The 11,081-nt window shown below is 40.0% G+C and overlaps 1 long non-coding RNA gene across 1 annotated transcript; it reads right to left on the reverse strand.

The window, feature by feature from the left end:
* Positions 1–4,872: 4,872 nt before the first annotated feature.
* LOC119912776 lies at positions 4,873–5,336 on the reverse strand. The gene is made up of 3 exons (XR_005446230.1): positions 5,271–5,336; positions 5,031–5,132; positions 4,873–4,932 (listed from the first exon to the last, which is right to left on the reverse strand). It is a non-coding gene; the product is annotated as an uncharacterized LOC119912776 (long non-coding RNA).
* Positions 5,337–11,081: the final 5,745 nt, after the last annotated feature.

Genomic DNA, 11,081 nt, shown 5'->3' on the forward strand with positions numbered 1-11,081 from the left:
TCTCTCTCAACAACGTGAATCTAGACCAGCAATGCTCTACTGCCTTTTTCAGGAGAGGAACAGAATCACAGTGGCAAAAATGCAGGATTTTCTTAATTTAAGATTTTACATGTGGAAATGGTTCCGATTCTGTATGAAAGATGTGTAATTTTAAGATCAGAGTCATATTTTCAAATATTTTGACAGCATATTATCAAAAATACATTGGTTTGACAGTGGTACAGTTAATTTTGGTTACATGATTCTGTAGTTTTAATGTAGTATTTTGTCTTTGTGTGTTTGTCCTTAAGCCCAAAGCAACAAAAGTCTACATTTGACAGTGCCCTCTCAAGCAGCAACTACAACAAGCTCTGTCACAAGCAAAGCCATCTGGCTATTCAGGTAAAACAAAATATTGTGTAGTGCTTCGCACTTCAGAAGTTGTAAGAGGTTTACCGTCATCACAGAATATACATACTATTCCAAATTAAAATGATGCAGAATACATTTTGATTTATGAAGTTATGTGTTATATATGTGTATAAAATGTAATGCATACAAAAGTTGAAAGGACAATCTGATGATTCTCCATTATGCCTGGCATTAAAGTAGCTTTGAGTACGATGCATTAATAGATTTCTTTGTATTTTATGATTTGAACGGTTAATGTAAGGTAAATCTAAAACCCTATGCACCTCTCATTCTTAGTTTTAAGCTGACTTTTATGCTGATATGAAAATCTAGTTCAGATGAGGTTTGATTTATTTCTGTCTGTATTTTCCAGATTCAAAATTTTCCGCTTGTTTTGATTCAGAGAGGCAATATTTGTTACGAGGGTGGTGTGGTGTGGGGACAGAGAGGACCCAAACGCAGCACTCTGAGCGAAGGAGGCTTATTTAGGGAAAAGGGGGTTGAGGGAGTGGAGGGAGAGGTGGATGCCGAGGAAACACTGGCACAGAGAAACCGACCGGACGGGAGCCAGGGAACACTGGGGCCGAGGAAGGGAGGATGCAAGGGAGAACTGGGAGGACGCCGTGGGGGAAGCCCGAAGAGGAGAGGTCCGGAGGACGAGGGTGAATGAACCGGGTATGGAGCAACGACGATCAAGCAAGAGTGGAGAACCGGGGTTGAAATACAGGCAGGGATGAGGTCGACTACTGGCAGGTGTGGCAGGCTGACGAGGTGCAGGTGCGGGTCGTTGGCTGAGCTCAGGAGCAGAGAGAGAGAGGAGGAGCACACAGGGGAGAAAACACAGGGAGGCAGGCAGGGAACAGAAAACCAAGGAAAAAGCAGAATAACTGATAAAAAGGAGAAAAAAACCAGGACACTCACCGTCAGCCGGGCTGCCACCACAACACTATATGGCTTATTACACAGTGCATGAGTGGGAATGCATTCCTAAAAGTCTCTAAATTAACTCAATATCTCATAAGAAATAAATCTAAAATATCAGTGAATTAAATCATATTCCTGACATGAAAACCAGAGTGAAATTTGGGGTAATGATTACCTCTCCTTTCTCCTCTTCTCTCCTCTCCCCTTCTCTTTCTTCCACTCTCCTCGTCCATCCTCCCTTCTCTCTTTCCTCTGTCCTCTCTTCTCTGTATTATTCAGTGTTTCCAATACTGAGAGACAGGAAATAAAGTTCAGGAATCACTAGAGTTGTGCATAAGGTCCATAAGGCCAGATTTACTACAGGTTGTTTGTGCGTGTACAAGCGAGTGCAAACCTCAGCTGTTATCGGTACCAAAGTCCTTTTAGGCAAGTCATGCCACTCGGCAGCCATCTTGGCAACGCTTCTGGGCAGCAATTTCATACTAACAAAACCAGGCTCCTATCTGAATGAATGGGGAGAGAGCCAGAACTGAGCTTTCACTGGTCACTGGGACATAAAAACTACATGAATAGAATCAGCAGTAAAATCTGATAAAAATCCCTGAAAAAGTTTGACGACTTTGCCCCAAAATAATGTTTAAAAAGAGTTTTTCCCCACCGGTTATACTTCTACTAAGCATGTGTCAGTGGAACCACACGATTGGCTGAAATATGATTCCCGTTTTGGCTGTTTAAAGCAGATGATTGGCTTTTTAGCGGGAGGGGCGGGATAACCGCCATCTTTGCCGTTACGGGCTTTTCCCATAGAGTTGTATTGGGGATGTGATTGAACGCTTCCTCTTTCCTCCTCAGTTGGCAGTCTTCTCCTTTTTGTATGATTCAAAGACAAAATTTCTAAACTTCCTAAACTTAGTGAAATTATTTCAAATGTTTAGGATGGAAAGTTAGTAGTGTTACTAGTAGTGTGTGGCGTTGGAAGGAGCACGCATGGGACGAGCAGCAGAGCAAACTAAGCTGAACACACGTTTGTAATTATTAATTTTTACAAACGTCTTGGCATGTGTGAGCTACAGGACACTCAGACAAGCAGCATGGAGACATTTTATTGATTATTGATGTATTTTTGGACGTTTGAAGCTAAGATACCGCTCACTGCAGTTGAGTGGAAAAAAAAACGTGTCTCAAACTCGCAGAAGAACACGGATGTTAACAAAACTTCACCAATCCTTCTATTGACAAAAGGGTGAGTAATTGATAACAAAATGAGTCTTAGGGTGAACTATACCTTGTTGTATTGTCATGCAAACTTGCTGGAAAATGTTTTATTGAGAAAATTATTTCTTCACTTAAGAAAAATAAATGGTTTGTTAAATGAAACAGTTGCCTCATTTTTTTGTTCATTGTTTCAATAAAGAAAAACATTAAGAACAAATTTAACAAATATGTAAAATGTTGTGAAAATGTTACTTAAATATAGTCTAAAAATAAAAGTTAGAGAAGGAATTTAAAATTTGTGATTGACTCGAGAAAGTTCCACTTTTTGACTTAAATTATGAAAATAAAAATACCTTGTGCAAGATATTCAAATTTCTGAGATGCACCTGTAGATGCACTATCCACCTTCTTTAATTTAGAGAAGTCAGTTGTTTTGAAAAAACAAATGGTGTGTCTCCGCCTCCCTGAAGGAAAGATGACCACAGACCCAACAGAGATGAGGAAGCATAATGGATTACTAACTAGATCATCTTTGTATGAACTTGTAAATGTACTTAATTACACTCCACCACTGGAAATATTTAAATTCATGTGCAAAAATATCAGTCTGTTCAGTAGATGTTGAGATTTCTTTGAATTAAAAACAAAAGAAACAGAAACACAGACTGACCTCACGATGGCGCTCTGGAGTCAACAGCCAGCAGAGAGCTCTCTCTGTCTCTCACAGTATAGCTTTGTCCCTAACTCTTAACCATCACAACTAAATGACCCAAACCTTCATTGAACTTGAATCTTATTTAATCTTCACCCTAAAACACTCTTTTAAAGGTCTGTCCCAAAGTGAGGACCAGACAAAACGTCCTCACTCCCAAGGTCTCAAACTCTAATTGGTCCTGACAATTATAATTACAGACACACAGAACGGGAGAAAGTCAATAATTATTTCAATAATCTTCAGGCTGTTCTTTGTTCAGCATGTTTGGAGATTTAAAATGTGTCTGTGGACGAACTGAACCTGGAAACTGTGGTCATGTTTGTCCTCACAACATAACATAAAACCATGAAACATTAAATACAAACATTGTAATGGTAAAAAAAATCCATCCTCTGTCCTTTCCTAAACACTTTTCCTTGACTTTGATGGAAAACGTCATGAGGTCAAGGAAAGATGTGAAGGAGAATTCATAAAAGACAACCGCGGTGCTCAGAGAACCAGGCTGCACTTACACCAGCTTCTTTTTAACCAACTTTATTTATAACACGCGGAAGATGAGTACAGTGACAAACTCAATGCTGCTCACTTCAAAAGGTTTCCTGTCCAACACAGAATCACACCTCCTAAGAAAGGATGTTTCATTTGGTACATTTAACCATCAGTTAGGCTGCTCATAGGAAGTAACAACAACATAGATACTGCTGAAAAAACAAAAAGGATTCAAATGCTGACACAATATAATAACAAAATCAATATACAAGTAGAGAAAGTTGAGTGAATTATACTCAAACATAAATATAGAGTTTCCTGGGATGGGTGCTTTTGATATTTTTATACATTTGTTAAATAGATGCTCTGTTGTTTCTACAGGTGCATCTCAGTTTTTTAAATTCATAATTATAATTAAAGTTATAAATAAATATATAAAAATTGACCTGAGAATCAATTCAAAACACCTGCAAATGTTTCCTGATCCTTTAATCTCTCAGTCTGGTTCAGTTCAAATAAACTTTTCTAAGATATTGTAATTTTTTTAGATGCTCCTGTACATTTATGGGTGTCTATCGTGGTGAAACTAATGGTGAGTCGCTCTAAAGGCTGCTGTTGCAAGGAATTGTGGGAAAGCATTATCTCCTTTCCTTTCATAAAGAACTGTCCAGTGTAGCCTTTGCTAAAGGAGCTAAGAAAGGAAGCATTTAACAGCCTTTACTTACCATTTAGCATTGTCACAAAAAGTTCACACTGTATTTGTGTCAATGACCCGTTTCACCACATGAAAGGAAGAAGAAGTTGTTGAAGGTGTGAAGAGCTCTGGAGGTGTTAAACCTCTACAGAAATATAGGTGTTAAAATGACTGCATATCAAACAATAACAGCAGATACAGAAATAACAGTAAAAACTAATACATGTTTAACTACAACACAGCACTAGCACATTAAAGTGCCTGACAGCAAGTTCATCAAGCTAAATGTCCCATATATTATCATAAAATAATTCAAATAATAAAACATTTATCAGTTCTCAGTGTAAATTACCTGTAATGATATGAGCTGTAACTACACTGTGGTCTCTTATTTGTTTGGTTTGTTGACGGTGGCGTAGAGGTCGCTGGGATCAGCTGAGGCTCCAGCAGAAGAAGAGGAAGCTTTCACGCTGCTGTAGGTCACTGTGTTGTTGTCAGGTAGTCTCTGGTTACCAGGTAAATAAATCACAGAGAAATATTTCAGCTCTAAACTTACAGGTTATGTTAATCAGGGTGAACAAATGTTGGTCTGAATGTTCTCACCTCGAGCTCTGATGAGAAGAACAGTAATCACAGTAATTAGGAGGAGTTCAGCCACACGCATAACCAACATTATGTAGTCCAGAGCAGAACAATCTGCACGAGCTGTAGAACAGAAAAAAATCAACAAGAACTAAATAAAAGACTAAAATAAAACGTTAGATTAATATGTTTATTATGAGGAGGATTATGAAAGAGGCTGACAGGAAGACAGAGAGACTCCAGAGAAAGATGAGTTACTACCTTGTAGTTTTGTTGAAGCATCATTGGTTGTTGTTGTTGTGGCTGTAACTGATTTTGTGTTTTCAGTTGTTGTTGTTGATGTTGTTGTTGATTCTGTTGTCAGAGATATTGTGAGAGAAAGAAAACCAGAGTAAAGTTCATCACTGTGAAAAGTCATCAGATAAACAAATGTTTTGGTGGTTTTAGCTCAGCATATTCTCACCTGTTTTCTCCCCTGAGGACTGAGGGCTGAAGGTGAACAGCTGCACTTTTCCAGAGGAACCATCTGTCACTTCACACTTCAAGTTAGACTTTGATTTGTAACTAAAATGAGAATCCAGGAAAGACACAGCGGCGGAGCAGCCAGACTGTGATGTCTTCATGTCTTTGTCCACATCTTTACCCTCATACAGCCACTTCACTATGTGTCTACAGAACTGTCCATATTTCAACACAGAGCAGTTTAACGTCACCTTATCAGCGTCCTTACGTTCAGTCACTGGTGAAGATGGAGATATTGTGAGAGAAAGACAACAAGAGTAAAGTTAACTTCATCACTGTGATCATAATTATTGTAATGTTTCAGTATATTGTTCTAACAAGACAGTTTGAGCTGAAAACATTATGATGGAAATACTTACTGGTAATAACAGACAGATAAAACAGAGAGTCTGGAGCTTGATGTTGTCCTGATATGAACTGTTTGCAGTAATAACGACCAACATCCTCGACTGTGACCTTCTTTATAACCAGAGAACAGTTCTCTGTAACACTCAGTCTGTCTGATTTAGATTTGGTGTTTTCACCAATCTGCCCAAAATCAACCAGCCCTACTGCTGATCTACTTCCTGAACCAACAAAGAGCCATGTAGTATATTCACAGTTTTGCTGACCGTCTATCACATTTTCACAAGGCAAAGTGACGTCATCTCCAACTCTGACAGTGAAGGAGAGGGGAAGTTTTTCAGCTGCTGCTGTTGAGAAAATGATGAAAAATAAAGTGAAATGAGAAAATGTCTGTTATGTTCATAGTTAGTGACGATTATTTCTTTATCCTTAGTTTCCAAGAGTTCACTAAACTCACCACATTAGAAACAACAGATTTGGTTTTCTTAGTTAAATCAAATGTAGCTAATAAAGAATCTTTAATAATATTGATCAAGTTATTTTTTACAATGTGCCTTCCATTTATATATGTGATATATGTATTCTTACCTGTAAACTGAAGCACCGCTGGAAGAAATAAAGAAATCCATTTGAACTCAACCATCATGATTCTCTGAGTCTCTCCTTCTTCTGTCTCTTGTTCTCGTGCTCAGAACTGTCTGAGTTTCTAAACTAGTGCTTTAGTAGAGAGACGCTGCAGCTACTTCCTGTGGTTAGGATGATGTCACTTCCTCATAGTGACTTTTAGTCTGTTTTAGATTTCAGTCCCTCAGAATTTCTTGTCGATGTCCAAACAGCCAAAAACTCTTACAATTTTTACATTTTGAAATGTAGTTTTCTCTCATCCACAGTGACTGACAGAGACCCCAAATTCTTGATCAGCAACATGAGATGCAGCCATCAGAGTTCACACTTTGTTCATTCAGGTCTATTTGTGACAATGACGTGTTTCACCAAGCGAAAAGAAGAAGAAGAGGAAGCTGAAGGTGTGAAGATTGTTAGTTAAAATAAATGTTTGCAATGATGCAACTTGTTTTCTTCAGATAGTGTTTATTAGAAAACAGACAGGATCCATGGTGATGTTTGACAGCACACATGAACAGACAGGTGAAGAGTCAAACTCCTCTCCCACCAGAATCTGACTCCTGATGTCCATGGTGCAATATGGTGATACTGTAGCAGCTGCTGAAGAACACAGATAAGATGATATTTTACTGCTCTGAGATCTGCTGGTTCCTCATTTTATCTTTGCAGATATTTTTTTTAAGATTAAGGAAACTCAGCAGAAGTTGAATCAGGAAGACATCGTTCATGCTGATCTATTTCTCCCCCGCCCCCTCTCTTCCTTTTTTCTGCTTCCAACTCCGTCATTAGATTGAGGGCGTTCATTCTTTCAGTTAAACCAATCAGAATTTGCCACAACCTCTGTGAGCCAATCATATTGTTGCTGTCAGACTTTCAAACTGTCTTTTCTCTCCTGGAGGACCCCGACCAGATAAAAGACTGCAGCATCACTCCAGCTCCAGGCCTCCCTCCCTCTCTCGCTCCAGCAGCTGGTGGATCAAGCAGTCTTCAGTGATCCCACTGAGCCCTTCACATCCATTCTGGTTCTGGCCTCTGTGGTCACAGCCCCTCCACCAGGTAGGCCATACATCCCTCTCACATTTCTTAAACTCTCCTGTTCCTTTTCCTTTTAATTCCTCTTTAAGCCTCTTTTTCATTTAAGTCTCTCCTGACTGAGCTGAATAGGAAGTGTTTTGGTGAGAATGTGGACATGAGACAAACAGGCGTTTATCAAATTCTGATGAAAACTACTTTAACCCCTGGATGTCCTGGTTTTGGTTGTGAGTTTGGTGATTTCCTGTTTTCTTTTGTTAAATCCTTCCTCGTGGGTCTTTGTCAGTTCACTTCCTGTCCTTGAGTTGATTTTTGTTTCCACCTGTGTCTCGTTTCCTCCACCTCTCTTGGGTATTTAAGTGTGTGTATTCCTTTTTGTCTAGTGTTGGCTCGCCTGTGTTTTACAATAAGCACGCCATTTGTTTTCACTCTGGAATTTGGGAGTTTTACCTGGCTAGGTAACTGAAAAATGTTCAAATCCAGGTTTGTTGTTTCACATGTATGACTACTACTTTATTGAACGCAGATTACATTTCATTCACAGTTAACATGAGCTAGAGGAAATGAGATGTTTGCTAAGAAAAGAGTAAGTTGAAAGTTAAAACTTGAAATGATAAGAATTATGAATTAGAGATGATAATGCAGACTGTATTTTATGATAGTGTCTTTGGTTCTGGTTCAGCATTGTGTGGGTCTGACTTTCTACAATACTTGGTGACTCCTGTTTGTGGCACCCATGAACTGGTGAACTTGATTCATCCTCATCTACAGACTGCAGACATTACGTTAAACAAACAAGGAGATTGTAACTTTGTAAAGGTGCTTACAGACCAAAAGCAAAGTGAGCGTTGTGGGCGCTGCGTTTACATACAAAGTCAATGCAAAGACACATAGCGCCACGAGCGGTGTGAAGAGGGTGCTGCCGGTAACGAGAAGGCCTTTGCGTGAGTTGAACATTTTCAACTCGAGCGAGAAAGTCGGATGACGCTAAGTCGCTGTAGCCTATCAGCGTTGAGATCATCCTGACATCACCGATGGCTTCAGAGCGTTGTGTGGAGAGGGCCGGGCAGAGCGGGGGATTGAAATGCCGCTGGCCGGCGGAGAGCTGCTACACTTGGAGAAGTTGAGGACAGAGCAGAGAGCAGCGCTGCAGCTTTTGGACAAATAAACACCCGCGGTCGGTTTGGATTACACTCTGACAACTACGCTGTTTACCCGTGGGAGGAGCTCGGAGTAAACTGCTTTTATTAAATTAGCTTTTCACTTTAGTTTTGCGGATGACAACGTTGATTTATCTTCACTGGAGCTTCTCAGCAGCTAGCTTCCATGCACATCCGGTTTCACTGTTGTTGTTAGAAGGGGTGATGGCGCAGTGGCTAAGACACTTGCCTTTGGTTCAATCCCCCACTGTGACCCATCCACCATTGTGTCCCTGAGCAAGACACTTCTCGTTGCTCCAGAGGTGTGCGACCTCTGACATATACAGCAATTGTATGTCGCTTTGGATAAAAGCTAAAATAAATGAATAAATGTAAATGTTGTTAGCGTCGGTTGGCACCCAGAGCTCTGTTGGACTAATACTTCATATTTATATAAAAAACTGAACTTTACTTGGAGAAAAGAAAGCGAGGAAGTTGAACTACCTGGTGAGTTCAGAAAATATGTGTCTGTAACTTTATTCCAGCTATCGTTGTACTTTACTGTGAACAAGTTAGCGTAGCATAGCCCTGATCGATCCAAACTCCATTCAGAAAACAAACCTTTTAGAAGTTGTTGTCCTGCTGACTTGCTGAAGACCTGACAAAGCATGAATTCATATGTTTAACAAATCTCCATCATATTGTTGTTATTTCTGAATCAGTTTGATCCGTTTATTGCAATTAAATCCCAGCAAAATGTTTACTTTGGTTTCATACAGCTGTAGTAATGGTGAGTTGTGGTTATTCGCGTTAAAGCGTTGCAAAGATTAAATTTGCGTTTGGTCTGAATGCAGGATAAGAGCTCAGTTCACTGAGGCAAGCGCCTGCTGTTTCCTTTACGACCTGGAAAAAAAGTTGACCCCTCGATTGTCACTGTATAATTCGCACTCTGTCTGAATCCTTGCTTTATCTGCTCCCTGCCTGACGTAACATGACACTGGAAGGTTAGAGGTCCTCCAGAGGGAAGGTTTACTACTAGAAGGGGACAAGAGGAGGGAGGTGGTTCTACTAGTAGAGGCAGAACATTCATAGTAAAGTGTCACGGGTCGGGGAGCTCAGTGCAGACTGAGGTGAGGACCCAAATGCAGACAATGGCAAGGCGAGGAGGTTGCAGTTCAAAAACATTTATTAATTCAAAAGACTAACTGAAACAGGCTTACAAGGAGCTCGAGGCAAAGTCCAAACAAAGGTAATCCAGAACACAAGGCGATCCAAAAACACAGGGAATAATCAAGAACAAGGAAAACAAAGGAACACTCAACATTAGACGCAAGGACGTGACAAAGACTGGAGAGACAAGCAGGCATAAATATACACAGGGACTAACGAGCGGGGCGGGAGCAACACAGGTGAGCGGGATCAGGACTAACGAGGCAGAGACAGAGAGACAAGCAGGCAGGCAGAGAGACAGCAGGGGGAAACAGAGAGAACACTTAGACAAGCAGACATGGGGCAGAGTGAATAACCAAGAAGACAGAAACACACACAAGTTACAAAGAACCAGAACCTAAACGAGAACACAGAACTAGAACACCGAGTACAGAGGAGACCAAACCACAATAATGCAAACAAGGACCAGGAATGAACACCAAAACATGAACTAAGGACATGGAACTAAACCCAGACTCCCAAACAAGACACACAGACGGGATCATGACAGAACCAGGCCGGCAGAGAGAGACAGTTAACCCAGAATACACAAGTACGACACAGGGCTGAGATGCAGAGCTAAACAGAACCAGTAAATGAACAAGGGAACACACAAGACTAAACAGGGAACACAAGACCAGGAGTAAACACAAAAGACATTAACTAATGTGCAGGACTAAGAACTAACTAAACAAGACTACACAGAGAAACACAGAACCAAAAACAGACTTAAACAGGAAAGACATGAGCACAAAAACCACATTCCTAACAGTAAAGAATATTCACTTTCCATTATGACACCGTTAGTACATGAAGGAATCACAAAACACAATGTAGACTAAAGTGGTGAACATTTCTTTACTTGCAGTTTATATTGTTATCAGATATAATAAAGAGGAGACTGTTACTAGAGTTAAATGCTCGTTCCTGTTAAATGAAGCTGAAATCCAGCTGCTGTGTTCTGAACTGGCTGCAGAAAATAAAGATTTTCACAACTGATGCAGGAAAAGACATTTTATAAAACTCACAGTGGGCTTCCTGATATGAGATGAAATCAAGACTTGAATATTGTTGTTCAAAGTCAGACTGAAACAGAAACAGCTGAGCACAAAACAGACAAACATTTCTCACACTGATAAATAAAAACAAAAACAATCAGTAATAAAAACCTAAAAATGATCTGATGAGATTTTTGTTATTG

Source organism: Micropterus salmoides, unplaced genomic scaffold (assembly GCF_014851395.1).
Source record: "Micropterus salmoides isolate LMB-PRFRI ecotype aquatic unplaced genomic scaffold, ASM1485139v1 Ms_hic_scaffold_2, whole genome shotgun sequence".
NCBI lineage: Eukaryota > Metazoa > Chordata > Actinopteri > Centrarchiformes > Centrarchidae > Micropterus > Micropterus salmoides.